General features: G+C 39.0%; 1 protein-coding gene across 1 annotated transcript in view; it reads left to right on the plus strand.

Annotated features, from left to right (window-relative positions):
- The first annotated feature begins 6,146 nt into the window (after positions 1–6,146).
- The window catches only part of LOC111869272 (inactive dipeptidyl peptidase 10), a 164,322-nt gene continuing 142,767 nt past the window's right edge, over positions 6,147–27,701 (plus strand). Inside the window, exon 1 of the mRNA XM_023860666.2 lies at positions 6,147–6,252. The gene's annotated coding sequence lies outside the window, so the exon portion shown is untranslated. The remainder of the gene's footprint in view (positions 6,253–27,701) is intronic.

Here is a 27,701-nt window from a genome sequence, read left to right on the forward strand (position 1 = left end):
GTCAGTTCTTTCTAGCAGTCCAAGAGAAGTTTGTGCGTGCTACTTAGTCACTCGGTTTTACTGCATGAATCATTTGAATCTTGTTCGCTCTTAGGCGGAGCCTTTTGTGTAGCACATCGTACACTGTTGAACGTGGAATTTGTAACTGCAAACTAGCAACATGAATTGTTTTGCGCAGACTTCACTAGAATGCCACTCTAATCTGACTGATATTTCCTTCAGAGGTCCGTGCCTTTGCAGGAGATTTTACATGCAACAGACTACCTCTAGTCCTCAGTTTGTTGTTCAAGAATCGACTGTTTTCCCGTGTAGGAGGTTAACGTCCTGCGTTATAAAACGACGCTAGACAGCAATAAGTGATTGCACCTCTGCTAGGCACAACATTCATTGTACTGATTGTCCTGTGGTGACAACATGGTCACTGAACTCGCTGAGGACACCAGCTGGCGCATGCACGTAAGCCGGGCACGAAATAATACTTCCAGAGATTTACTTCCGTTGACATTAACCGGATACGTGCATGAAAATTAGTTTCCGAGATATAATTTTTTTTTATTTTGGATATTTTGATCCGGATATTCCGTATATTAAACCGAAACAGACGGATTCCTTATAATAAAAAACCGAGGAAGATGAAAAATAACTCGCAACTAAAATTATCATGCAAAATAAAATATATCCTTATGATGCAAATTTTATTTTAATTCGGTTAAATGCATTAAATACGCAAGGGATCATTTCAAAATTTCTTCTGAATATCTGCAGTGATAATTGGAGTTTTTAGTTAACTGGACTCCGTTTCTATTTTTTTATAAATACATTTAGAAGGGCAGGAAAACTGAAATAGATCTATGATAAGTTACTGACGAAAGAAGCAGTAACTAATAAAGTCAGACTTATTGAATAGAAGTAAGATTTTAAAGGACTGATCGTAAATAGAATATTCATTCAATCCTTAAAAGAACTCTGGTAGAATATGGAGTATAAAAACCGTATAATACTAAGAATACTGCTGTATAAAGTTCAACATAACAAGAGTGATGTTCCAAACAGGATTTTTGTGCGACGTTGCATATTCAATGGTAAGCAGAAGAAATTATTTTATCCGTCCCACTACGAGAATTATGTAATCAATAAATGAATCTCAGTGCCAAGGAGGAATGTGAACTCAATTTTGGAGTGCACTAAAAATGCACATTCCCTGGAATTTTACTATGTAACATTTGTGAAGTTATGAATATTTTAGCACACCCTGTATCTGTAATTAACGGTTCGTTAGCATAACAAAGCGCGTGTTGTTCTCTTCCAATTTTTTACTTCGTCTAATCAGCGAAGTATCAGCAAGCATCTCTGACCCACTTCCACCATCTGTCATCATAAAGCGCTTAGTTGCATGCAACCCCACGAAACAAATGATAAACCTGAAGCGTCTTTCAGACACAAAACTTCTTTTCAACAGACTCGGAGGCCTCATCCTCACTACTTTATAACTCGTCGCTTTGTTCTCGAGTGGCAGTAGGTGTCGGTCTCCTATGCAGATACGTGGGGATCGATCCCCGTCAGACTAATTTAGGTCTGATGAATTGCATCTAACAACAATCACGCTATAACTTTAAAAACATATTACATTAAAATTTTAAGACAAAAATTCATGTTGCCATTTTTGTGTGAGCTCCATTTTCAACAAATATCACTCCTTCATATGTAGAGCAGGCGTTCAGAACTCACACATGGAAGACATCTTTTGCACGGCGAACATACTCACTTATATGCGAGAATTAAAGTCTCATATATAACGGCCGTGTTGATATATCGACCATTTGTTTTTAAAGATAAAGCTTAGGTACATTCTTGCTGTCTCTTTTTAGCATTCACTAGCTTTGGAAATACAAGCCGGAATATTCAAATTAGCCTACGGACTACCAATCTCTCCATCGATCTCAAATTATTTCTCCTTGTCACGGGCTGAAAGGGAAGCGTTTTATAAATATGTGTTTTTGGCACCACGCTGTCAAAATTAAAGTTTCAAGACATCATCTTTACTTCAAGTCGAGTACAAATAAACATTCTTGTGCTGTCACATTCATATATTTGGCTTGAGAATGGGAAGATAAATTTACCTCTCATATGTTTCTGAGCGCCCTGTGTCAAATACCGAAAAGCAACCGCGTGTTTATTTGTTTATTTCTGAACAAGCTAGCCAAGGAATCTTCCTTATACTTTACATAATTCTTTCCGATGTACCATTTAGAAGATATGAGAAACAGAACCGCGTCCTTGCATTCAAGACTATTATTTCAGGAGTTTCAACGGATCATGACTTCAAACAGTCAGTAGAACAAACACGGAGGAAGTGCAGGAAATTCTGACTCTCAAAAAAGCGATGAACAAAGAAATTGCAGTAGGGATTTGTAAACTCCGCTCTCGCTCTCTCTCCTTTTGGAACCCAACCAGGGCAGACCATTAAACATCGCATATTGTTCATAAATGGGTTTTGAACTGTTGCAGAACGACAGAGATAGCTCAAGGAATAAACACATTTTCAATGCAAATAAATACGCCACAAATACAAACACACACGCAAGTACAGGAGACTGTTTATGGCTTTGCATGTTACCTGGCTGTATGTATTTATGTTGTTCTCACTCCGAAGTAGCTTCCATGCGCAGGTAGTAGTCATCTGAAGGGTAAAAATATAACTTAATTAATCGTTTTAACGGAGAAAAATCAATTGGACGAAATAAAGGAAGAAAAGCAAAAGGGTGAAGATACGAATAAGCAATTCATTTATCGAATTTCAACGGGCCTCTCTACACCTAGTAACGATTTCTCTAATAATTCCATGTAAGGTGGTAAAATGGCAGGAAATTGTACTTTCATACTGTCACGTATCCTAATAGACAAGTAATTAATGGGTTCCAGATTTGTATGAATGTGTTATATTTTAGCGTCCTGTTGCACTGATTCACGTTCATGATGTGTATTTGTACCAACCGTCTTACAGTGCACACAATTTCACCTTTCTCTTCGCTAATATATAAATTTTATTATTATACATGACATAGTTATATTTTAATCATTTTATAAAGGAGACATGATGGCATACAGTGGAATGGTTTGACGTAAACGAAACCACACTTGAAGATGACACATTAGTGCCGAAACATGTAGTGAAGAGAAAGGTGAAACTGCGTGCACTGTAAGACGGTTGTATGAATCTATTGATTGGATATTCGCCAGGCGGAACTACAATTAGTTGTAGCACAATCTTACTGTAACTACAGCACTTTGTAACTAAGAACAGTGATAGCACCACATGAACTAAAACCTTCACTTCTGACTTCTGTCTTCTGTTTTCTGTTCTCTTCTCTCGTTTCTTGGTCATTTCTCTCTTTGAGGTAGGTTCTGGTCGAACCGTATAGAGATCACCTCTTCTGTGGTCGCGGTGCAAGGGCCAAGAAGGCCCACCCTTATACATTTGTTCTTTGCTGTCAGTGTGCTTTGGAGATTCGTTGTCATGGATATCGGCTTTTAATCAGTTAAATTTACACTGCGCCTATCAGAACCCTAGTAACCGAAGTTCTATTGACTGTGTTACCTAGGAAATGTGTTTACCGAGACGTTGCCTAGCTATACATGTAAAAATATCATGAACAGGCTGCTTATGGGCGGCTAATACAAAACAAAAACAAACATCATTGGCCTGTATTCCGCAAGCGAACTATACCGACCGAGCTAGCGCCGCTTGTCGGTGAAGTTAGTGCCAACTTTTGCGAGTAGATGTTCAGCGCAACGAATCCACACAGCCGTTAATTTAGGTTTTATAGACCGGAGCCGCTATTTCCTTGAAAGAGCCCCTCAATTATCCTCACGAGGTTGAGTGGACCCCGTTCCAGAACCACTACTTCTCAGAAAATCTAGTAGCGCCTGGAATCGAACCCGGGATCTCTGGATCTGTAGGCAGGAACTCTGATCACTAGACCACAGCGGCGGTCTCTGAGTGGCTAATGCCCAATCTGATTAAGCGCCTGTCAATTCTTTAGCTACTTCTGGTTCTTCAGGAAAGTAGGAGAAGTTGCTGCATGAGCACGGCGAAGATGAAATGAGAATGACACCTGCAGGCCTTCCCCAATTGAAAATGCTTTATTTGTGATTGTGATGGAGTGTGCAACTTTGCAAAGCTAATCGCACTGCGATCATAAAATATTTTACTTCTTGTTTATTTAAATATACTCGTATATTTCAATGAAAATGTCTTAAATAAAAGTTTAAAACCCTTACGTAAGTTTAAATATTTTATTATGTTCACAGTTTTAGTGGGATGGACAACTTTGAAAGATATGAATATATTTATATTTGAATTTCGTGAAAAGTAGAGGATTTGCTGTATCTAGTCAGACTTAAAGAGAATTGTACAAATATCTTTGGATGAAAACATTGAATCGTGTGTCTTATGGATATTTTGTAAGCGTTGGAGATAAAAGCATGCACACAAACACACAAAATCTCTCATTATGCGTTCCATTTACTTGTAAAAATGCAGAAAACATAACGTTAACGACTGATTTATATGCTACTTAATGATGCTGTCACATGTAAAGGGTTCCGTGACGAATAATAACGGGTTCTATGTTGGATAACTGGATTTATTGGCACTTCGATTACAATTACAACCAATCATTACAGCTCATAATCAATGAATTCCTAAGACTCGCTCCATTCCTTACTGGACTACGATTCCACTGACTTACTTGGTAATTTATGAATCGGTCAATTCTTCAGCTTCCGTTATCCGCTGGTTAACACTCCACAGCTGAACACTGAAGTGCCTCTTGAATCCTTCTACTACGCGAATGCCGAATGACGACTCACGACTGAACTGTCCTGAACTGAACTGAACTGAACTGAACTGAACTCTCGAATAAATTACGTGCTCCGGGGCGAACCGAATAGAGGCCACTACCTCCAACACTTCGTGTACTTTTGGGTGCCTATTCGTTGTCACGGATTCGTGTGTTAGCGAGCCGTTGTCTAGCAATGAACTATTCCGGCTTCCAGGCCTAATGTCAGTATACTGTACTGGCTTCACAGATTATGTGAAGCATCGAATGAAGTGAGAGAAATGCTGGAATTGCTTCTGATGAAGTTGGCAACGACCACTTCATGATTCATCTTTCCCGATTCATCGTATACATTAATCTATGGAACAGAATATTCAGTTTAGATGAAGTAGTCTTTGAATAACTTTCGGCTCAGAAATATGCGGAAGGCCACAAGGCTTAGTGCAGGTAGTCTATATTCTCAGCCTGCCAAGAAATTTCCCGCTTGATGAACACAGAAATTTTATAAATATGTTCAAAATATATATGCTCCCTATCCGGAGCCTATATAATCTAACGCTCAAATTTATATTATTCTGTGAAGATTCTTTTTAATATTATTTTATATACTACTGGATGCAAATACACCTGAGTTTTCTCTCTCCTTGACATTTTCCACCCAACAGTTAAAATAAATTTCTCTGCACACAAGCATGTTACATACACCAGGGATCTCATCCCATTTTATTTAAGGAACTAATGATATTTGATGGTGAAAAATTGTGGGGCACCTAACAGTAATTTTCCTCTCCTTCTGTTACTTCCTCTTTATTAGATGTAAACGTTGCCCTCCTCTAATTGTGTTTAAATAAAATCTATACTCGGTACTTCCATTCTTGTACAGATTTACGCAGCAGCAAAATGGGAGCTGCGGAACTGTGAAAGGTAAAGTTGTTTCTTTGCTTAGCTAATTGTGAGCTACGGCATGAAGACGTATGGGGGAGGGGAGTGCATTCATACTTATTCTTGACCTAGGAAGAAATTTGAATTGAGAAACTGTAGAAGCCAAAAGCAACAGATCAGAACGAATGGAAAACAAAACAACGAAACATAGCAAGCGTAAGGAATTGTGTACAGGAGCTCAATGCAGTCCCTTCTAGCATTTACGCTTTCCTGTTTTATCTGCTCACCCAACGATAACATCCTAAAGATATTCAAAACAAAACAGAAAGGAGAAAACTTAGTTAAAACTAGCGATCGCTACGTGGCGCTTGAGTCGCAGCGGCGTCGTTTTGAGCTGTCGTTGTTGCAGTTGTGAGTTGCCATTCGGCTGGCAGGGATGCAAGGGCTCCTAACATATCGCGACTGTAGAGGAGAGCAGGGTCAGAAGATGTGTGAGTGAGACAGTGAACCAGCCGAACCTAGGGAACAGGTAAGATCCGGACCGCGCGGAAAACAGCGCTGTTAATAATAAAAAGTGTGCTTTTATTAAATAATTGGATCTGTGATTTACACAATGTGTGAATATATTTGCAGTGGGCAGAAGGGGGACAGGATATGAAAGGTACACTCATGGGAGACGGATTGTCTCAACCGCTGTATAAATTACTGCAATTTTTGTTAAATTCATGAAGCAAGAACGATTATGTAACCCGCTATAAAATTATTTTATGTGTTTATATGTATTTATTTATTCAGGAAAGAGGCTGGATATTTTAATTATTTGAAAATCCGACGTTACGATATAAAAACTCCCTGATTACCTTATGTAGAATGTAAATGACCATTGAAACAGAAGCTACTTAGACTGAGCATATGTGAACGTATATGCTCTGTGACAGATGTGGAAATGAGAAAACAATTCTTTGATATGCCCAGCTGTAACAAATGCTGCGAACAGGTGCAAGTGCTGTGGATCCCAGCTAAATCTCCACGCTGTTAAGAAGGTGATTAGCCTGGATCCGGTCCCCGGGCTCAACGATCCCCTGCACACAATTCTGTTACAGCTGCTGAGCTGAGACAGTCAACACAACGTGGTCCCTCGCACCCAGTTACAGGGAACTCTGACGTATGATACGTATATTTTCGGAACATTTTTTAAATCAACTGTTAACTGGCAGATTTTTAATTTATTTTGTGACATCGTGTGACTTATACAAGGCCTAATGAAACGTACAGAAAGCAGTTGTTTTTGAGTACTTCAGATGCTGTCCATATTTGCTGGAGAGACTACGGAAATTCACGAAAACCCCCATGATAATGGATAAATCACCAGAGTTTCAAACAGGTGACCTCCTGAAAGTAAGCCCAGACGGTTCTTCGTACTTTGTATTGAGATACGATATTTTGTGAAATGCACAGGCCGGTAGGTTAGTGTACTGTTCGATGGTGTCGGATCATTAAATTGGAAATAACAGAATGTTTATTTCTGATTACCTCAGAACAACGTCGAAGGCAGCTCTCATGACTTCATTTAAGCGATTTAGGCCCTATACCTACAATGGTATGTCGATATTAACATAAGCCGCAAACTAAATCACAGGAGATCACAATTTGTTCCTCTCTGTTTACAAAAAAAAAAAAATAGTAAGGAGCATTTATAATTTACAGCATATATATATGTTTATATAGTTAAAGGTGCAATCTTTTTCATGCTATATAAATTTTCCCTTATTCTTTACCAGAAATGCTACAGTAACCTAAGGTACAGAGCCTTCCTTGTACGACGCATATTAATTCAGCTAATAATGAAATTCAACTCCTTTCCCGTTTTTTGTTCACGCTCACAAACTTTATCTGTTTAATTGCGTTCTGAGCCAGTTCAATACAATATTAAAACAGATACTTTACGCGTTCTGTATACATAGTGCAAGATGCATTAGAACTTTTGTAGCAATTATGAAAAATTTTGGTATGAATGTCATGCCACCGGAGGCCACTCGAATGTGTACTTTTACATCGTCTACAGCCGGCAACAGCAGCGTGACTGACGCGTAATTTGAGGACTGGGAGTGACATTAACGTAACCATTAACGTAACTACCAAATTGCTGTAACCATGGTAACCAGTAGCAACCATGGTAATTAAGCCTGTTGGAAGAATATTAACCATATTAATAACATGACTGATGGTACTGAAAGTATCCATAGCAGTGATAGAAACCGATGATATCACAGTAAAGAATTATTGAGAAATGTGCATACCCAAGAATATAAATTCAGAATTCGAGGCGAAAAACGCAAATGGAAACTTTACACTCCGGTATGGATTTTACAATTCCAGTCAGACACGTTTTAACATTAACCTCCCATTTACGAACAGGTCATCAAAACTGTTTCTTCCCTTGATGTTTTCCAAATAAAACTTTTTAGGGATCTGTGAGCTACCCATCATGGAAATTTGACCTTTCAGAATAATTTGATTTATGTTCAGGAGAATACCTAGGGAATGTTAAAGCAGGTCCTTGTGCCATGGATTTAATTACCGAAAGTACGTACGCTGCGGTTTCTACTCTACTTCATGAAGCTTGGTGTTATGTAGAAATAAATTGTATTTCGTGTTTAGTTTCACTCTCATTTCCAAATACTGGTCAACATGAGAAAACTTACGTTATTTAGACTCAGTTAGTTCTGATTTTATAAGCAAACGTCGTTCTGCCCAAAGCTAGATTACGTCAACAAATTTAAAATTAATAAATTAATGTAACGATAATGACTCTTATTTCGGGAGAAACTTCAGAAAATTTAACATAAACACTTTCCACGGTACTCATAAAGAAATTTTCAGTCTGATAAACTTAGCACTTGATATAATTAGTGAAAGAAAAATGTTCTAGCACCTCGAAATAATTAGTGCGAAGCATTCATAGTACTATTAGAAGAATTTGTATTGTGGGAAAACTCAGTCAGTATAGCGACTGGCCAAGGGCTATACGACCGAGGGGTCGGAGTTCGAATCCCGGTGGGAGCAAGAATTTTCTTTCCTTCACGTCATCCAGACTGACTCCGGGGTCCACCCAGCCTCCTATCCAATGGGTACTGGGGTCTCTTTCCCGGGGAAAGCGGTAGGGGCGTAAAGCTGACAACTCACCTTCAACTAGTGCCAAAGTCAAGAAAATATGGATCTATACATCCACTCCACCATACGTCTTCATGGTGTAGTGCTTAATTAGTTAAACACAGGGAAATGTTTACCTATGTATTGCAGAATATATGAAGGTTCCTATAGAAATATGTAACAGGAGAAGACTCATTAGCCTAATCTTCTTATTTTGGAAAAATAAAATGAGGATTAAAAGATCACCTTGAGGTCTGTCTGTTTATCCGTCTGTGTCTGTCCGTCTGTCTGTATATCACCCCTAAATGTTTAGGCTTGTGAGGTTTATGAGTTCGACCTGTTTTAAGATAAAGGAGAATGGAAAGTGCCTTAGTTCTTTACTGCCAAGGCAACTGCAAAATCGAACCAACTGGCTGCAGCAATAATGAAACAATGTCTGAACAACTACAAAAATTATTACAATGTCTAATAACGATTTTAAGACACGACATTATATTTTCACTGGATGCAGTAAAATAATACCAATTCATAATTTTCTTATAAAGAAATTTAATTTCTCTTGATCTTAGAGCTAAAGTCGATAATTATTTCAAGTCACACGAAAAAGTAAATACTAAATCAGTTCTTTGTACTAGGTTTCATACGGATCACATTAAAAGCGCCATACATGCCACAGATTTCTGCAGACGGCATGGAGGTAAATCTCCATGCATTCATAATCTCAACACTAGACGGAGATTAGTAGTCAGGATTACGTAACATCCACTTTGCTTTGAAACAGATCCATGGGATAGGGGGCTGGGAGGGATAGAGCGGGCCAGGAAACAGCGATAGCAAGAACAAAATTAGTTGCCTCTGCCGGAAATCGAACCGCAGTCGTTTAATTCATATCCAGGTACTGAGCTAACCCAGATCGCTTATTGCTTTAAAATTGTATCAGATGTTTAGTTATTACTTATTTTGCTTCTTATTCCGGCGGTGCGGCTTCCGAATTTATGCCCGCAGACAGGACATTGAACTGAGTGTCTCTATAGCGTTCCTTAGTTTCTCAGGACAAAAATTGTGAATATGTTACGATCGCCCTTTTCCACATTTTACCCAAGTCATCGACTATTTTCTTCCTACAGTTCTACTCTAAATAATCCATGAATTTGGCAAATCATCTGTAAATAAACAGATGGAGAAACAAACGTCTAAGAAAATGTTAGATTTAAATGATCGTCTATTGGAATGAAAGGCCAAAGTACACATTGATAATCCAATAATTGACTCTCATTTGCTGACTTTCGGCATAACTTCTCTTTGAGAACTCCTGGACAATTTTCTGGTTTACTATGCAGTTTCAGTTCTCCCGCTCTTTCTATGAGACCTCTGGAAATGATGCAAGTCTTCAAGGGCATGAGGTGTTGTTATGCAGGCTTAGATGTCTTAATTTATTTCTTAAGTAAGAATATGGGAAACAAGAGAATTGTGATAGCAACTTGAAGCAAGTTCCATACCCTATGACGGATCTCTCAACTAACTCGAAAACTGCCAACGGCATGACAGATTAACCCTGTTATAATCTTGCATCAAAAAGACAACAAACCTGTCGAAACGAACTAAATGCAATCCTCCACGCTATTTTCACCGATTAGTCTTATGTTAGTTTCCCTAGAAAACTCTATAATTTTCAAGATAAAAATTATTTCGTAACTATTCGTTTAAAGTATAGGCCTACTGACGTGTAATGTAGAATACTGAGGAGTAAATGGTACATTAATAAGTGCAATGCTATTAAAATGTTAGGAAATAGGAGAAATTACTTGATATGGAAAGAAATGTGATTGCTTACGGCGAGAGGGTGGGAGATCCAGTGAGTGAACAGCACACATTTACAGCACGTGGCCTGCTGACTTGAAGATTTAACATTTGACGGAAGGAGATGTCAGTGACTGGGTAACCGCATGAGTTAGCAAACCATTCACTGATAATATAGGATTTGAGGTTCTCACAGCGGCGTTTATAAGGCCGTGTAGTCCTTGAAAGTCAATCGACGTTTCGGAGAAATATATCGCCTTTATATTCAGATCGAAGAAAAAGCCAAGCAATACACCAGCGTGAAAGCAAGTGGTAAGCAGTGCAGAGTATTAAAACAAATGCATGAATAAGCGATTTTATGGGCGAGTAAGAGATTTATTGCCCGAATAACTTAGAGTGAATTGGGGAAATAGCAGTGTTTTTGTTGATTTTATTACTTATATGTTTAATCCGCTCTCCGTATCTAAGATAATAGGCCTATGGCTTCAATATTATAGAATGAGTAAGGAATGATGGAATGGGAAGGATGTGAAAGGAAACGGCCGTTGAGTAATTGAAGTCAATGCTGTGGGTATTCCTGAAGGTACTCAAGAAAACCATAAGAATCTGAGTCAGGATATTTGCTGCCCCAATCGAGTTTCTAACCTCGCACCTTTCGGTTTGCCGCTTGCGCCAGCTTGTTCTGTGTAGTGGTGTTCTGGATGAGTAAGCGAACGTGTAATTAAGTAGCGGGCAGAATGGGTATGTGATAACAGCAGCGGTTAAATTACTGAATTAGTAGACGAATTAATTATTAAGCAGGCGTGTAAATTATTGTACGTGTATAAGAGCATGTCACAGTGTTTCTATTTCCTCCAGGTTCAGTTTCAACTGTAACAGGCATAGGCGTGGAGCTGAACCGATGTGCACTGATTTTTCTGTATACCTTAATCCAAGAGGATGGGTCATTGATGTTCGTAGCAACTAAGAAATATGCACAGAGAGATTTAATACTGTTAAAATTACGTTGAATCTAAATGAAAACTCTTAGGAACATATTTTAGGAATGACAGCAGATACATTCCCAGAGATATTACTAAATTATAAACCCAGAGGTCAAGGAAGCAATGGATGACCCGTGACTAGTTGGGAGGACATGCTCTCTCGAAGTCTGTAACAGGCCACTGGCCTATGCCCTTGAAGAAGAACAAGAACAGGAACAATAGGTGAGAAATTATGCTGAAATAAACGGATTTGAAAATGACGAATAACAGAAAATCGTTTACTGATTTATTTAATGACGCATTGTCCACTGTATTGATCATATGAATAGCCCATAGACTAGAGCAGCTAATACTAGGATGGCTATGGGTGAACTGCGAAGGACGTGGAAGCAAAGGATCGTGTTCTGTTCCAGACACTGTTTGCGAATTTTGCATAGGCAATCGCAGCAACTACGAATTTCAGCTGTTCGCTCCCAGACATTACAATTCCCAATTACGCGGTATGATCAGATTATCTTTCATCTACGCCAGTTGCCCTTAACCAGAAGAAGTGCCGGGTGCAGTTAAAGGAAAGCGACTGTAGTCACTTCAATCCTCTAAAACTCAGTGGTAACTATATATACCATCCGCTTCAACATACTAAAATTCTGCATTTTGCGAACAGGGTGTTTTTCATATTGTTCTAACAATAAACAATGATTTTGTTCCCCGAAACAGGATTAACCGACTGAGCTTTGTAGCGGAGACATAATGTGTTTCCTTTGAGGTACGAACTGAGTATTTATATACTATCTAGAAAAGAAGTCATTCTTTAAATGACTAAAACAAATGACGCTTCCGAGCTCTCCGGGGACAAAAGACAAAGAACATTCAAGAAACACCTTCCTCTAACTGAGGGGGAAGCGAGTATATTGCGTGACACTAGCGCCTAGTTCTTTTTTAATTCAACCGATCAAGTAAAAACATCATTTTTGGCTGCAAACTTCTGATATATTTCTAAGTTTTGAGGTTTTCACGGCGATGGCTATGCAGAAAGTCGTCTTCTGGGTTTAGGCGCCGTGTATTCTTCGTTTTGGCCGACGTTTCGGAGGAACGTATCGCCTCCATCTTCAGAGCAGGTGAATGGCTTGGAATGCAGAGAGCAGTAGCTACGACTTTCATCTGATACCGTATTTACGCATGCATAGGCCGTGTGCGTGTGTAGGCCGCAACACGATTTTCAGACAGAAATTATAGAAGAAATAATTTTCTTGGAATATTATTTCAGGAGTATTACACCCTGTATTACTAATTATGAATATATTTTTTTTAATGAAGTGTGATTTCGAATATTTCGAATATAAGCCGCACCCCAGTTTTCCTCTTGAATTTTTGGCAAAAAATGTGCGGCCTATACATGCGTAAATATTTGTTTCATAGCAAGCCCACTGAAGGGAATGCTATAAAACGACGTGTTTTATAATTATGTTGAGTAAAGAAACAAATTGGTACTAATTTTAATTTTGAGAAGCCTGCGTCTCCATGATAGATACCTTGAGTTCAGAGAAGTTACTGAAAGGGAAAACACAAGGACCAATGAATTTCGCAAGTTTCCGTAATGATACATCACTGAGAGAGGTCTGCAACTTTATGTGAATGACCTGACAATTTTTATCTAGGATTTTGCGAGTTGCCGAGCTATATGGTAGGTTTCTGCAGTTCGTGGTTACTAGACAAATTAATTGACATCAGTTCATTTGAGTTACCAAATCACTTATTATGCATTAATGCTAAAATATTTTTATGTCGTGTTCGTCTTTTTTACTAGCGCTAAAATCCTCTATGGGTCTTGGTCTCCTCAGTATGTCTCTGGAGTTTCCGTGACAGTAATTTTTTTCGGGGTGGAGTCGTTAGCCCCACGTCCAACCTCCAATTTGAAGGGACAAGGACCACGCTTTCTCTGGCTCTTATGCTATGATTTATCTGACATAGGTGGCTATACCAGGAGCTTACGCTGCAGCCAGTATAGCTCTCCGTGTCACACTAGCGCATAGAATTCAGCTCTACGTTAAGGCGGTAGTCCTAGATGAGGGTTAGCCAGAATACATTTCTATAGAGGCGAAATTATTAATCGTAATATGACATAACAGCGTAATTTCCGTTGGAAATTTAACAGAATATCTTCTAATTTGCCGCATAAATTACATCGATATTCTTACACATACATGGCGGTCCAGTTACTAAATTAACCTATAAATGTCAACACAAAGAAAGTCAACGTCGAGACAGGAATAATGTATACATAAAAAGGAGAATCATGACATTTTTATATACTTCGTCGCAGGTGAATCTTCAGGGCAAACACTGAAATGTATATGTACGTCTATAGTTGAAGCAGCAATTTTCTCGCAAATGAAGGTATATATATATATATGGTGTCAGCTAAGGGTACAAAGTTAATTTATATTTCGATAGTAGTTTTCGAAATTTAATATCTGTTTTCTTTGCATTTTATCAGAGTGTCAAACTTTTCGGCCAGGAAGTCTATCCCTAACAGATAGATAAACTGTTGTAATTCGGAAACCTTTACGACCCTAGAACCTTCAATGAACTTATTTTCTCTATACAAATATCACACAAGACATTCAAGAGGTTCCCATTCACCTTTCTACAGTGGGAATCTGTGTGAACCCCAGACGATTCCGTTTGTTTTACAGGATCACACAAATGTAAACACACGTATGTTCTGGAACCTACACATCTCAAACTGACAACTCTGAAAACACTGAATAACACACAACATAAACGAGGAAACCCATAATCTAAAGAATAGAATAAATCCACAATAAATACAAAATGACAAATAATGATATGACACAGTTCATAATTACGACGAATATATGATCCGATAAATTCTCTCAGATCATTCTTCACAGAATGTTAAAAAAGGGTAAAATTGTACCTGTGCTTAACTAATTAAGCACTACGCTATGAAGGCGTATGGGGGAGTGGATGTATAGATCCGTATTTTCTTGACCTCGGCACTAGCTGGAGGTGAGTGGTCAGTTTCATGCCCCTGCCGCTTTATCCCCGGGGAAAAAAACCCCGGTAACCATTGGATAGGAGGTTGGGTGAACCCCAGAGCTGGTTTGGACGACGCAGAGAAGTAAAAATTCTTGCCCCCGCCGGGACTCGAACTCCGACTCTTTGGTCGCCCAACCCATAGCCATTCGCTATACCGAATACGCTCCCCCGGCTGTCAAAGCCCTTTTTAAATTGATGAGAATATTCAGCATCTGCAAACTGCTTCTCCAAGTGTCCCCTTCAAGGATCTCCAGTTCGTCTACAAATATAACGGGGTTCAGGGAACCGTAACATTTCTAAGTACATAGTTCACATGAGCCTACAGATGCTTCCCGGTCACACAAGAACATATTGTGTGTGTGTGTGTGCCTTACAAATAAAGAAACGTGAGGTGGCAAATAAAAATGAAGCAATTTATTTTGAAACGTAGGCTTAAAATTTGTGGAATGTCATTGCCTCATCGGTATTTGAGTTGAATCATTCTACGCTATGACATAAACATAGATGCAATAGTCTAGACATTTCGAATCGCTCAGAAACATTCCTGCCCCAGCCTCATGTTACCGCAATATAGAGGTCAGACCGCTGGATCGACATTGCTGTTTGTTCGTTGGCCTTTTTGTCGTTAATATCCACTGCGATTTCAGTTTGCTTGCTTCGGAATGCAGTTGTGCTGTACTCTTCCTCGCATTGCGCAGTTTTCTTGCTGACGTCACCCATGGACTTAGTTCACAAACATTTATAACAAAATAAGGCATGCGAATTTCACTGGAAGTTAGGCAAACTCCTTTTTTATGCAGGATAGTATAACTAAAATTGTCCTCAGGAAGGTCTCAGATCTAAACAAAAAGGTTTTATTTTTGTACCTGGAGCATCGGAATTCGCTAAAGCTACACATACAGATATCCTGAAAGTGCAAGAAGAGACGGGTTCTCTGACTTACACAAAGAGTTTTCAGGTGGTAGAACCATGTCTTCCAAAGAAAGAGACCAGCAATCATATCACTGTATCAAAATCTAGTCATGGACTCATGCAAAGGATATCCAGTATAGATGTTAGTAACCAAGTTCAGAAAAAATACGAAATTGAAGTCTATAATGCAAGCTTTCTTTTTTTTTTTCCTTGGCACTACAGCCCCAGTGGGCCTAGGCCTACCTCCATGAACTTCTCCGTTTACTTCGGTTTTTCTAGATCTTACACATTCGGTAGGACTCCTTGGGCGGGTGATCAGCTCGTCGCAAGGCCTCTACCTGTACACAAACACAGAAAAACGCACACACACAAGTTAACACCCATGCCCTGAGTGGGATTCGAACCCACGATCCCGGTTTCCAAGCGAGCGAAGACAGTACATGCCTTAGACCGCTCGGCTACCGTGACCGGCATATAATGCAAGTAGTATTACAATTTTAGATCGAATACCAACTGCATGTTTCTCGTCATGTGTTTATTTTCCCCTAGCTGCAATACTAATTCTTCACCGGAGCTTCGCTTAAAATAAATTGTACTGAAATTATGGAATTCTTCGTTTCTCATATAACGGAAGCAGTAAAGCGAGTCCGCATCGTCGAAAGCCGCTAATAAACAACGGGCGCGTGAAAACATAGTAAACTGAGAAGAATTAGTGTATGCCGTAGTGATTTGAAAATGTGTAGGTTAGCAATATCGTTGTACTTGCATGTAGTTATGAGTTGTAAGACTTCAATAAATTCAATTACAGAAGCAAATCCCGTATCTAGTCACCAATACGTGGCAATACCTATTTCAATCGTGTAATAATTTTATTTTATATTAATCTTTTATTCTACGTGCAATTTTAATAAAATTCACAAAAATATTAATTTATTAAATGGCTTGTTAAAATCGGTACACTGCAAAAAAATAAATATGCGAAATTTCGCCAATTTAAATCCCTTGATGATAGATAAATATTGGACATCTCGAAGAAAACTTTTATTTACTGCAGTGGTACGGCGTCGTAACAAAGTCCTGTAAACACGAAACGGCCCACTTGACGTTCTAACGGTAATCCACATGAGGCTGAAGGAAATGAAGGGTGCTGAAGAAAACTACGAGTATCTCATGAACTACAACCGTAACTTTGTGATTTATCCTGCATGGCTCACCTCACAGCTCAGTAGTTAGGAGAGCCAAAAACGAAGGTAAGATGGATAGGACAAATAATACTATTCAAAGACAAGAAGTGCGGGCAGAATTTTGGTGATGAAAATAGAGTGAAACCTCACTAATTCGGAATTCGCGATAATTGAACAACTGCATTTTTTTTTGCGTATTATGACCTTGATGATCACATTGTCTCTACCTAAAATGTCTTTAAGACTGATGTCAAAACTTACACTCTTATATTTTATGACAAGTAAATTTAATTTGTGATATGCAATCTAAGCTTTAAAATAAAGTTCTATTGCCTAAGAAGACATTTGAAGTCTATTTTATAACTCCCCTGAACAAATTTTCAGTAGTAATTCTATAATTCGGACTTTCAATAATTTGGACAAGGTTTCTGTCTCAATCAGACTTACAGAGGTCTTACCTTACTTGGGAATTTGAAGTTGAAGCAGTGGGTCAGTATTATTAAAATGTATCATAGGGATGTAGGTTATGAGAATATGAAATAGATTAAGCTGGCTCATGATCCTTTAAAATATTGGGTTTTAATTATAGTGATGTTGAGGCTTCCGGTTCTACTACCAGAAAAATAATAATTTAAATACATTTCTTTAAATAAAATAAATACTTTGGTATAAACATTGCCTCAAGGACAGAAGTCTAAAGAAAATCCAAGTACGTGTATCTGTCACAAAATGGTATCAATATTCACATGAGAGAACTGCCTCTGCAAACTGATCATTGTGTGGTTCAAAATGATTTACAATATTTTAAATTCTTACACGACACTAATAAACCGTTTTAAAACTTCAAATACCTGATGTCCACAACATATGTAAATCAGCATATAATTCAAGAAATAATCAATCAGCCAATCAAGCAATCTAAGCATCAAACCTCACTGAACTATAAGCAAGAAAACCGGCCTGTGTTCTCAGGATATCTGCAGTCAACTAGGCACATAATCGTTTAAATTGTAGACCATTTCATATTCAGTCAGGCAGTTGTTCTATTAGAGATATAATGACAAACTATTGAATATAATATTCAATTAAATAATCAATCAGTCAATCAATTATGCTATCAAAATCTACCAAGTAAACAAGTTTTTAATTGTTACAGCCTCCTGTTGAGTTTCAAAAACCAATTTAGTAGTGACCCTTATTCTAAGTCAATTTATTACCTGGTATTTGGTTTTCAGTCAACATGAAATCAGGTAACCTTTCGACTGACTGATCAATTAAGTCATCTTGTGGTTTAAATAGACGATTTGCTGGTGAGTTCAGCAGCAATCAGATATAGTGATGGAATAGCCAGGCAGCCAGTTAATGATTGCTTGGTCGGTGAATCCTAAAAATAACCAATGATTTTTATTATTGTCTTCTAGGATTTGAGAAGATGTAGCCTTGTGAGGTGTTACCGACGTTTTGGAAGAACTTGCTTATTCACTTTTATTATAAGAAATGATCCTCTGAAACGTTATTACCAATCTACCAGGCTACATAGTACCATATCTTAGAGGGGCACAATATAAATCGAGCAGTCACACTTTTTCAGATGACCGTAAATTAGTCTGACAATAAGCAAGCGAGTCAACTGAGGTGTTTGTGGTAATATTTATCGGATACTGATCGATTAGTCCATCAAACCATCAATCAACCGATTAGTCTACTACCAGGTGTACACACAGAGTAGGCAGTCTGCCTGTCCCCACTCTCGTGAGCGTTCAGTATGAGGATTTCCAGTTCTCTAAACGCACTGTTGTCATGGTTACGGCAGCCCCACGGTATGTTGGGGAGGGGGAAAGCTGTGCAGTGGCGATAATGTAGCTCCCTGTGCCTTCTCTGTACTCACCAAATTTAAATTATCCCTGCATTACAGTCACTGAGAGATATTCTGCGATTCTTATGACTAGAAAAACGTGAGGAGGGAAAGATGGATACTGCCTGCGCTGCTGAATTTTTCTTGAAGGTCGTTACACCATTTAGGAAAATTCCTTTGTTTCTTTGTATACAAGATCTATTTAAAAAGTTTTTTAACTAAACATTTTTTGTTCTGTCCCTTGAGATATAAAAACAATAAAGAATAATAAATGGCTATGAAAAATGATGCAGTCTTGTTCGATTTTAAGTTAAACTTCTGCCAGCACAAAGAACGAAGTGGGCAATTCGTAACTTTACATAACCAAGAATTTCGTAATAGATGTAAACGACTAAGAATTGTTACGGTATTGAAATCAGGACTACAATAACTTGAATTCGTGGGTAGGGTAAGGAAAACAATAAACGCATATATAGATTTTGGTCAACAAGTCTCTTGGTAAACGTCTGGTCGGTCGGGTAAGTTGCTGTTGGTCTTCGACGGCATAAGAATTCTTGGTTTCGAAGTGTATTGAAGAACAATATGGAGACGGGATATGAAGATGGGAGTTGCAGAAACTGGACCAGGACCGCGCCCAGTAGATGCATGTGGTGATTCTAATTTTTAAATTTCAGGATGTGTGTTTAGTTAATTGGGTACTTATTATTAGCTTGCAGGAACAAAGGAAATATTTCAAAAGTTATGTCTTAATAATATAGGTCTTCTGACCCAGATTCGAATAGCGTACCTGTTGAATACAATTAATCTATTACAAAATTTCTCACTGTGTAACGTATTAAATTCTATATCAGTTCATATTTAACAAAACGCTTTGCTGATCTTAATAGCGTTTAATTCAAGTCGTGAAATTAATTCCTTTGTTTCAGTCACCAGAACTTCTCCGCGCAGAAACTGCGATTATTTGTTGTAACTCAAGGCAAATAATTCCGGTTCTGTTTGTTTTGAGATCACGTTCATTGGCTTGACGCGGAATACTGTAAAACTTGTGGGGGCCAATAAACGGTCTGCTTCATCCTTCACTGGTCATTTAAATCATACAGTTCAATTCGCATTACGCCATTCGAACTGTGGTACTGATGTCTGAGAATACAAGAGCACGAAGGTGAAGAGGCGTCTAGTGGCGTGGAATGCACCAATAGATTCGGTCGTTAAGTGTAACTCTGAATTGGATGTGTAATAAATTGCATAGAGCAGAGTCCTTTTAAGCTGATAGTCACTCATCTGGTCGAGATATTTCAATCTTTCGTGAAACGTAAAATGTCATTATTGTGTTTAGAACAGCCAAAAATATGTCGCCATCCTGAGCCAGATAAATCTAATCCATAAACTTCTATCATATTTCTTTAAGATCTATTTTAATAAAATCCTCGTATATGGCAAGGTCTCTTATGTGGTGTATTACTTTCAGGTCTTACGACTAAAATTTTGTATTCATTCGTCATCAGTCCTATGCTTCATATGGAGCCCATATAATCTTTCTTCCTTGAAACAACCTAATAATATTAAGTACAAAACTTATGAAGTTCCTTATTATGCAAATTTTCCCAAGACTCCTATTACTTCCTCTTTTCATGTCCAAATATTCTCAACGCCCTCTCTCAAACAACGTCGATGCATGTTCTTCTCTTCATATGAGAGAACAGGTTCCATACCCTTAGAAAAGAACATATAAAATTGCAGTTTTGTATACTTTAATCTCTAAATGTCATATCATTGCACGTAAAACGAATTGAGGACGTGGCGATATTATCCTGAATGCAGCTGTGACATGCTTGCATGCAATTAGAGGGAAACCTCCCTTTCTCATTGTACTAAATGTTGTAAGCTTTAGACATTAAGAATACCACAACAAAACTCCAAGTTGTTTGACCTAGACACCCTTGCAGTCTCACGTCTACTCATTTAATTGTACAAACCAAAGTGCATTTTATTGCTAAACAGTAAAGATTTTATTCGACTCCCGTTTTATTGAGGGTCTCCATGGTTGTGGAAGATTTGGAATATGTTAAAGACAGTAGGAATATGTAGTAGCATCATGCAGTTACAAAAAAATTACACAAATTTCAAAATTAAGTTATTTTAGGTCTCAGAAGTTGCACATGAATTGAAGACAACCAATAGAAATGACAGTACCGTACACAATGATAGATCTTATTGCTGAAAAACTAAATTCATTGCATTTTATAACTCAAATAACTTACTCGTAATACAGAACTCAGCCCTGCTAACATTTCTGAGCGAGTTCCATCTACCTCATACCCCACAACCTCTTTCCATAATGTCCATCGTATTCTTGGTCTTCCGAGTGGCTTTGCATGGAGACACTTTATTGCACATGACAACAAATAAAAGCTGTAGATGTAGGTCTTAGTGAGATTCGTACGTAATGTCCTCCATTGCTTCTTGCACGATAAGATATTTGAGAAATATGATGAAGCTGGAATGGAGACTCAAAAAGGAGAAGCATGCAAAGCTCATGACTGAGATCAGAAATGCATACAAAATTTTAATCGAAAAATGTAAAGGAAGGCGACCATTTGTAAGTTCTAGATGTAAACAGGCGAGTAATATAATATTAAAATATATCTTAAATAGTTAGGGCAGGAGTTGCGGACCGGTGTACGTGTAATTTGCCTCGGATTATGGATCTGTGACGAAGGTAAAGAAAACTTCGGCTCACTAAAATCGGGAAATATCTTGACTAGTCTTACGACTGTTCGTAGTTAAATTTGAGCTGAATATACAACATACAATTCCTAGATCATACTTCTTGTACCTAATTTGGTCGAAATCTGTGACATTGTCTGGGATACGAAAATTGCGGGCTAATGGAAGGGCATGATCTACGTAATTCGAGTCCAGTTTATACAAAAAGGGCATGCGAATGCTGGGCCGGCACGAAGCCGCCTCCAGTGGCTGCAGCTCACGTCATATTTCACAAAATTCGGCCAAAAGACTGTTACACGGCCAGCAGAAAAGTTACTAGGAATAAAATTTCAAGAATTCTTCATACTATAATCCTATCGGAAACATCCTAGCTTCAGACATCAGCTGGGAAATAAGCTATTTTCGCTTTCTGTCACGTTCACAGCCCAGTAATGGTTCCAACCACTTCACAATCTGATGACGGTACCACCTAGCAACAAATGCATCCATTTATCCAGTACGGGTATCATATGAAGCACATCCACCCTCCTCATGATTCAGTGAGAGTACCACCTAGTCACACATTCACTAATCTCATAATCTAAAGGGTAACATCTAACACATCCACACACACTTCGTGATCCAATAATGATACGACCTAACTTTCATCATCCTCACAATCCGGTACAGGTACAAAGTAACAACACACGCCCTACCTCACAATCCAGTAAAGGTACCAAGTAACAACACACGACCCACCTCACAATCCTGTAAATGTACCAAGTAGCAACACATGCCCCATCTCACAATCCTGTAAAAGTACCAAGTAACAACACACAACCCACCTCACAACCCCGTAAAATTACCAAGTAACAACACACGCCCCATCTTGCAATCCTGTAAAGGTACCAAGTAACAACATACGCCCCACCTCACAATCCAGTACAGGTACAAAGTACCAACACATGCCCCACATCGCAATCCTGTAAATGTGCCAAGTAACAACACATGCCCCATCTCACAATCCTGTAAAGGTACCAAGTAACAACACATGCCCCGTCTTGCAATCATGTAAAGGTACCAAGTAACAACATACGCCCCACCTCACAATCCAGTACAGGTACAAAGTGCCAACACATGCCCCACACCGCAATCCTGTAAATGTGCCAAGTAACAACACATGCCCCATCTCACAATCCTGTAAAAGTACTAAGTAACAACACTTGCCCCATCTTACAATCCTGTAAAGGTACCAAGTAACAACACACGCCCCACCTCACAATCCAGTACAGGTACAAAGTACCAACACATGCCCCACATCGCAATCCTGTAAATGTACCAAGTAGCAACACATGCCCCATCTCACAATCCTGTAAAGGTACCAAGTAACAACACACACCCCGTCTTGCAATCATGTAAAGGTACCAAGTAACAACATACGCCCCACCTCACAATCCAGTACAGGTACAAAGTGCCAACACATGCCCCACACCGCAATCCTGTAAATGTGCCAAGTAACAACACATGCCCCATCTCACAATCCTGTAAAAGTACTAAGTAACAACACTTGCCCCATCTTACAATCCTGTAAAGGTACCAAGTAACAACACACGCCCCACCTCACAATCCAGTACAGGTACAAAGTACCAACACATGCCCCACATCGCAATCCTGTAAATGTGCCAAGTAACAACACACAACTCACCTCACAACCCGGTAAAGTTACCAAGTAACAACACAAGCCCCACCTCAAAAGCTGGTACAGGTACCAAGTAGCAACACATGCCCCATCTCACAATCCTGTAAAGGTACCAAGTAACAACACACAGCCCACCTGACAATCCGGTAAATTTACCGCCTAAGAACATAAAAAAAGATGGGATAAACAAATGTGTAACATTTAATATACTGTCCGAATCATAGTTAATACATACGAGTAGGCCGCGCCATAGTTCAAGCGGTTAGTCGCTGGCTTCCCACCGCGGCGGCCCGTGTTCGATCCCGGGTGTGGTCAAGTGGGATTTGTGGTGGACAAAGTGGTGCTGGGGCAGGTTTTCTCCGGTTTCCCCTGCCAATCTTCATTCCACCAATTGCTCCACAATCACCCTCACCTATCATCTGGGGCTGGTACAATAGGCCAGAAGTGGCCGCAGTAGAAGGGACTTAGTCCCACCCCACTAGAAATAAAAAAAATACATACGAGTAACAAAACGAGGTTTATGTGTAATTAACAAGTATCAGATCAAAAATCAGCAAGTATAACAACGGGGTTAGATGGTAAACCACAAAATATACTTACCTGCCATAAGAAAGTGAAATATCAGCTATACAAAAAATACATGAGGGTAGCGTTACAGCAACCAACCGAATAATTACAGCAGTAGGTGACATGAATCATTCTTTGAAGCGCAAAATACGAACACAAGGCCCTAGAACAAATCCCTTGATATGTGAACCGATTGCTGTAATAATGACGTGGGTGAACCGACATGTTATAAGTTCGTAATTCCATACAATTTAAAAATTTAAATTAATATATAATAAAGTAATTTGTAAGTATATTGGTCAATATTAATAAGTTCAGCACTTAAAAGAAAGTTCGTTAGCATGAATATATTCTAGCGTGATGATTATTATGGTGGAAACAGCATCGAGATATTAATAAGTGTGATGGTACATACTGTATATAATATAACATGGAAGGCCAGAGCTTTGTTAGGTAACGGACCGGTAAACACCCCATGACCGAATACACTAAGGCAACAATGGAATATATCTCAGTTGAGGAATATTATTGCTCGTTGTTAGGCAACAGCGAACCAGTGAGGACGCTAGGAGTCACGTGATTTTTTATCTGGGTGGTCTTCATTACGCAACAAAAGAACTGTGTTTTCTGTGCGTTGTGCCTGTAGAGGCTATATAACGAGAATACAGTTCAATAACGAAAATGTTAGCAATGGGACAAGGCGAAGCCCGACATAGAAAATTTAATCTTGGCGGCGGTCAAGCATACGACCGTACACGTGACTAGACTTCCGTTGTTGCGGAAGCTACTACAAATAGCGCATAATCTGCTGTACTGAGCCTGGACTGACAGAGGCCCTGTATATATTTTATTACATTTATTAACATGTTTAACATGTAAAATGTAAGTAACTTTTACATTATGACAAATTATTTACTAATGCAGACAATGACTAACAAAAGACAGACCAGTCCTTTCGTCAGAGAGTGCACATCAAAATAACAAGTTCGTAATTGCCAAACAGTAATAAATATCTGATCATCAGCCTCAGAAGGGACTCGACACAAAGACTGACTGACTGACAGACCGACAGTCAGTCGCAATGTGAGTTTGACTTTGACTTGAGTTCAATTCAGTTCTCCACAGAAAACAGCCACAGGAAGTTCATAGAAGACCTGTGAAGACTTAACATGTGAACTGAAGACTTTGCGTGTTATAATTGCAATAATCAAAAAAGTGTTAAAGGTATTTATAATTAGAACTAGTGAGGATCCAATAAACTGATTCACCAAAACACACCAGCGTCTCAGTCACTGTGACACGTGACAATACAAGTATATAGGGGTCCTACCGACTGTGTATAGGATTAAGAAACTGAGAAAGGGGGCCAAGGTCCAACAAAGGGTTGTAGAGCCATAGATAGGTATTATGCACAGTTTATTGGGGCCTCTTACTGAATCAAGGGCCGATGGACAGGAGGCACGTGCAGCTCAGAAACTGAGTTCCAAGGAAGGAAGCAGTTAAATTCGGAATCATGAAACTTTGCCCCTGAACGCCAGAGAGAAGTCTGTTTCTATTACATACATACAAACGCAAAGTCACTGCAACCGTCGGCCCGGCAGCAAGGAAGCAATTAGTGCCGGTCGGGGCAGGTAAGGAGTTGCAGCAGCTGCGGGCTGCCCGCCCACTCCCAAATCTCTCCCCGGCCCCAGCAGCCAGGCGCCCGATCGATACGAACAACCCTCTCGTCGACTGCACCCCATTCATACGAATAAGATTACACCCTCTCTCACCCCCCCGCTGTGTAATCGATTGAGAGAGGGACAATTACAACAAAACTACCCCGACTAAATCTGGGGTAACTACCCCTCCTAAAATTTGTGAGACTAAAATCATCCCCTCTTAAACACAGAGACAGGAGGTACTTTGCACCGAAATTATAGCTCAGTGGGCCAAGGCCACCCGTGAAAGTTGATAGTTATTAAGTTAGTCAAGAATTTACTGACATTAATAGGATACAAATATTAATTACCCCGTCAGAAAAGTTCATCATTGAACCCTATCTAGAGTCAGTTGAATCAAATCCACACATTACTCCCTGTTTTTCTAAGATTGGTGTCAGGGCGTTCTTTCCTTTACGCATAGGCGCTCACATGTTCCGGCTGAAACTAGGCATCACAGCTCATGTATGCATTATCCTGCAGGTTCCTGTATCTTAGGTCTAAAAGTTGTTCTTAGCACTTGGTCATCAAATGCCCTCAATCCTCATTCTTGCTTCATGGAGAAAAATTCACAGCCGTAAAAGAGAGCTAATATTACTGTCCGATGAATCAACACACATTCATCTTCAATTTCTAAGCAATGCAATTTATCGTTATTATTATTATTATTATTATTATTATTATTATTATTATTATTATTATTATTATTCTTATTATTATTATTATTATTATTCGCCCTCGTCGTTGATGTAGTTGTAGTTACCGTTACCGCAGCAGTAAAACCCACAAGGGGCAACCAGCCCAAGGATCGAACCGCTAGGACGTTGCGATGCATCACAAGTACAGAAAGAGAGAGAGAGAAAGTCTGTCTAGTCACGTGCCGGTTCGAAATCTCAGCCCCTCACACATATCACAGATTTATGAAATTCTTTTCTCTTCTATTAAGAAGGCTCTGAGCCAGACGGATAGTCTTTGGAATGTTTAACGTTTAACTTAGAAAAACGTCATATTTCTTCATAAAGAATACAAATCCTGAAGCCATTGAATATGACTGCAGTGAGCCTGCCGTAGAATTACATTTCTCAAATTCATGCTTCCAAAACCAAGCTACAATAAAATCTCCACTGAAATGTACTTAAAACTTTATTTTTCTGTAAAATGTATCAAGTTCAGATGGTCATCAAAATCAAAAGAGTGTCTTCTTGATACTAGTAGATTGTCATATGAAGAGAGATCATCTTAGTGACCAAACGCCTTCATGAGGGCATCACAGTGCAAAGAAGCTGTCATGGGGAAGAGAGATTGTAACTTTAAGAAAAGAAGAATTACTTGCTTACAAAATGAACGTACATCAGCATACAAAACCATTCACACATGCTACGAGACAGTCAATGGAAAATCCAAGAAGACATTCTGTATCCCCTCAGTGGTTTTAATATGAATCAGAATTCTTCTACTCTAAGTGAACAATAATGACCATTAGTAACAATAATCTAAAAGCTTGTGACGATGCTATATTAACACAGTCATTGTGGTGTGGGATATTATCCATCGTCCTACTTTTTATTTAAAACACAGTGTTTCGGACATTGGATTCTGTCTCCGTCTTCCAGTAAAAGCCTACTCAATTGGGCCCAATCGATAGAGCTAGTCCATATCTCCGGTGCTGACATAGGGACAGGACGATGTGTAATGTTTAAAAGCACAATAATTGGCAAAGCAGTCCTTCTAGCCATAGCCTTCTCAGAAAGTTCTGCCAGATTGCATCCGGTTTCCACTAACTTGGATTTCGTGACAATAATATTTTACAGAGCAAGGGCATCAGCCTTGCGCCAAAACCCCAACCTGGAGGACCAGGTACGTGTATTTATGTCCCCCGGTGACAGGGTGACCGAATTATAATCTCAGGTACCGGGTTCTCTTTTCGTTGCCTCCTAAGACTTCCAGGGCTACTGTGGAGGTATACTATCCCGACTCCACATGACGAAATAATAATAATAAATTGGTCATTTACTTTTCAAATTGTACCAAAAGCACTGAAGATTGGTGTTACGAAAACAGACTGAATTTTAATATATATGCCTGTTTATCAGAACCGACACGGTATTTCTAACCACTCAGACGATCCTAATTCATTGCATTTGCTTAAGCAGTACTCTCTGCGCTGTGTTGAGTCCACCCTAAAGCCTCTCTACCCGCATTAATGAAGTAGTTGTGGAAGTTCTATTTTCATTTGCATAATCTAACAAATCTAACAGAGATGATAAGTGCACAATATTAAAATCAGCTTTATATTACGTTGTATGTTTCACTCTTGCTTCATCTGTTTTAGGGTTCTGTTTACATATATTGACTT

This window comes from Cryptotermes secundus, unplaced genomic scaffold (assembly GCF_002891405.2).
Source record: "Cryptotermes secundus unplaced genomic scaffold, Csec_1.0 scaffold18, whole genome shotgun sequence".
NCBI classification, from domain to species: Eukaryota; Metazoa; Arthropoda; class Insecta; order Blattodea; family Kalotermitidae; genus Cryptotermes; species Cryptotermes secundus.